Here is a 4090-nt window from a genome sequence, read left to right as displayed (position 1 = left end):
TGTGCATGTGTGTATGTGTGTGTATGTGTGTGTGAGAGTGCCCACAATCCCAGCAGGGTGTTTTTTTAAGCAGAGGAGATCAAAGAGACATTAGTATTCTGAAATAAATCACATGCCCAGGCCTTACTGTGTGGGTCCCCAAACACATACACAGGAGACACACACTCCCTCTCTGTCTCATTCTCTGCATCTCCTCCTTTCTCTTTCCCCAACCATCTCTCTCTTCAAAAGACACCACTAGCCCCCACCACCACCACCACCTCCCTCCACCCTTCCCTCCACTCTTCCCGCTTCTCTCCCCGGCCCCTAGCGGCCTTCAGAGCTATCTGCTTACTTGCTCTGAATCCTTTGTTACATCTTTTCAGTTTCTCACGTTCCAACTTGAGCCCCGTCTCCTCCCTCCGTCTGCAAATAAGCAGGAAAATGCTTTGTCAGAGAAAACTGTTGTTCATCGCTGAAAAAGTCAGAAACGCAAAGTAGGGGTTTTTGACAAGTATATCCTTAGGGAGAGACCTCCATCTCTCTCCCTCTCTCCATCTTTCTCCTCTCCTTCCCTTGCAACCCCCCTTTCACACCTTTCGTTCACTCTCTTTCTCCAACTCTCTTCTAAGCTCAGCAGCAGAATGATTCCTGGTGATGGTGATTTTTTTCTTCTTCTGTTTTTCGTGCATGAATATCGTTTTGGAGGAGTGTGAGCACTTCTTAGACTTTTGACAATGTTACGACTCACTCACAAGTTCTGGAGCAATGAGAGCTGTTCTGCTGGGCAGCCAGCATCAGCCGGACTTCACTTTGCGCTGAAAGATGGTCCCTGCTTTTGCCAGCGGGAGAAAGAGGGGACTAGAGGAGGAGAAGTGAAAGGAAAAGGAGAAAAATGATTGACTACAAGAGGAAGAAGCCTAATTTTTAGCCAGAAAATTAGAATGAGTAGAACATAAATGCCCCCTGTGGCTCCTTAAAAGTTGCAATATCCATGAGATTCAGGGTTTTCTTTGTGCTTTGTTGTCTGTGTGTGTGTGCATTTGCATGTATGTGCGCATGTGGGCACGTGTGTGGGATGGATAAGTTTAGGACAATGTGTACATGCATGTACTTATTTATGTGAGTGCATGTATCTGTGCGTGTCTACTTGTGTGTGTGTCATTTTGATAGCCACCCACATGAATATGCAGATCAGTTTTAGAGAGCGTATGTGCTCAGCATTAAAGCCCACTCTCCACTGCTGACCCAATTTCACACACTGCAGTGTGTGTGTGTGTGTGTGTGTGTGTATGTGTGTATGCATGCACTTGCTTATCAATGCATTTCGCCAAGCTTGGAAAAATTGTGCGGTTAAGACGGAGGTGTGTGAGTGGGGGTGTGAGTTGGCCTATGAGTGTTTATGGTGTTTATGAGGAAAAAAACACATGCGATAAGCCCCCTCCAACACATTCACAGTTAGCTGTGAATAAAAGAAAATTCACATTAATGCACGCTGACCAAACCACATACCTCTACAACCTGAACCACATTCTTGCTCAGATTTGATCTCTTACGCACATTGGTTTCTGTACTTCTAGCCCCTGCCTCACTTTGAAATTGCACTATAGCACTATTAAAGTAGGTAAAGATTAAAGGACTGGTTTGACATAGAGGGAAATGTGCTTCTTCACTTTATTGAATTTATTGAACTTTACTGAAGACGGGAAGATTGCTACCACTCTTTCGCTCATGTCTATAGGATAAATATGAAGCTACAAGTTTATCTTAGCTTGGCATAAACTGAAAACAGGAGGAAACAGGTAGCCTGGTCCTGTCCTAGTTAAAGTTATTAAATCGCCAGAACTGCTAAAACTTGTTTGTTCAGTATGTAGTTCTGCTGTAGAGCGGTTTATGTGCTGCGCTATTTCATGGCTAAGCTCAGTGATTTTCCCTGCCTTCCACTGTTTATGCTAAGCTAAGCTAAACATTTCCTGGCTGTGGTTCCATATTAAAGAAATATTTTGACATTTTGAAAAAAGCTTATTTGCTATCTTTCATAGACTTAGAAGAGAAGATAAAATGTCTGTACGCTGCTCTGAACTGCCAGCAGCTTAAGCATTTAGCTTAGCATTTAAACACTAGGGGGAAAACAGATCCATCCAAAAGTATATGGATCTGCCAGGACTGGTAAAGCTCACTAATTAACATGATATATCTTTGTTTAAATTCAGGGGTTTATGTGATGGACTATTTCCTAACCAAGTGCAGTGACTTCTCTCAGCTTTCAGTTTTCTTAAAGAAAAACTTTTATTATTATAATTTATCAACCTGACCAAACAACAACCTTAGCATTCATCAGTAACTGACTCTCATTGTCCCTAGAAATGTGTTTGTATTTGCAAAATCTTTGACAAGCTTCAAATTTTTGGTGGTTAGTGATATCAAATGCAAACACTTTTTCATTTCATGTGTCTGATTTACAACAGACGTTGTATCAACAGACTTCCATGTTGTCAACTCAGCAGTGCCAGTCAGCAGAACCATCCAGGACAAACCACCAGTTCATCTAGCCACCAGTAGATGGAGACGTTGAGAAGAGGGAGGCCAAGTGGTAGAGCTGAGGTAATGGCTCTCTGGTCTATTGTTCCCAGAATTCATCCTCACCCTCCACCCTCTCCTTCTGCCTTCCAGTCTAACTTCCCCCTCATGGACTTCAAAGGAAAGGAAGGAACTACAAAATAAGGTGAATTCATTTGCCCCCCTATGCAATGCCTACACGTTGCAGCGGATGTGATTTTTAATTGCTTGTGCTAAATACATAACCTATTTTTGTATCCTTTACAAAAGCCTAAATGATTATCTGGGTAGAATCTATGCAAATGCCAGAAGCCCTCATAAAACATTAATAAAACCTCATATAAGCAAAGCACCTTGAAAACAAGTTGCAAGAAAAAAAGGACACTGTAAAGCACAGCTCGGGCAGTGTATGGCTTAATAAGATCTGGCACTCGGTGCTGCAAACTCTGACAGACATTCCTCAGCATCTTTAACCCTCAACCCAGAAGCCTCGGTGCAGACTGAACTCTGTGAAGTAGATCAATGAGAGGATTATCGCAGGACCAAGATGCCAGTTATAGAGCAGCTCTGTGCTGCCTCAGTGAGGGGAGAAGATTGAGAGGCTTTCCTTTGATCTTGTGCTGGCGCATCTGAGAGGGCCCGCTGCTGATGATAATGATGCTGAGGCCCATTGCAGAGAGCCAGGCTGGGGCTCGGCCCCGCTCTCGCTCCCATTCCTATACTGCCGATATAAAAGGCTGGCCTGTGGAGGGACAAACGGATTTAGTCAGACGGATTGTGGATTTGTGTGAATTTATCCCAACAAATGTTTTTTCTCTTCCTGGAAAGGAATGTTATTGATGCAACAGTGGTGTGTGTTTGTGTGTGTGTGTGTGTATATGCTCCAGTTGTTTCCTCCATCACATTAGATCCAGCTGAACACCTCTGTCCTCTTTCAAGGACACCCCTCCCTCCTGCATGTCTCCGTCCCTCAGCCTCCGTCTCTGTCTCTCTCTCTCTCACACAGACACACACTTCACATATACACACTTCACACACACACTCGCACTTCCTCTCTCTCACTCTGTGTGACAGGCCACGGTGCTGGAGACGGCTGCTGACATTCTGGACAGTAAAAGGCTTAAGGTGGAATGTGTGTGTGTGTGTGTCTCAAAGGCAGACAGAGGAACCTCACAATTCTTCCTTCAGTGTATCTCAGCTCATCTTATCTGAGTGAGGGCTGTTGTCACACACAGAATCTCTAACAGCACACCAGTGCTGGCGTCTGGACTGCGGCTGTTGTTTTATTGACTCCTTTTTGTTTCTGTTTGACCGTTTGCCAAAGCTCAATGATTATGATAATAGGATGTGAGGTCAATAATCTCTTAATTAGTGCTAAGTGGGAATTAGATTAGGATTTAGTTCATTTCAGAAACAGCTCTAGTTAACCAGATTAGCGCAGTGTGGATTAAGCCCGGGACGAGGAGGACACAGCAGCTGAGGTTAGAGAGGGAAAGGTTGACATGTTCAGCCTGAGGTCACAGCCGTGCTGACCAGGAACACATTATCTGAT

The sequence above is a fragment of the Morone saxatilis genome, unplaced genomic scaffold, assembly GCF_004916995.1.
Source record: "Morone saxatilis isolate NCDOM2014 unplaced genomic scaffold, NCSU_SB_2.0 Contig23, whole genome shotgun sequence".
Taxonomy (NCBI): Eukaryota; Metazoa; Chordata; class Actinopteri; family Moronidae; genus Morone; species Morone saxatilis.
Note: the sequence above shows the minus strand (reverse complement) of the source record.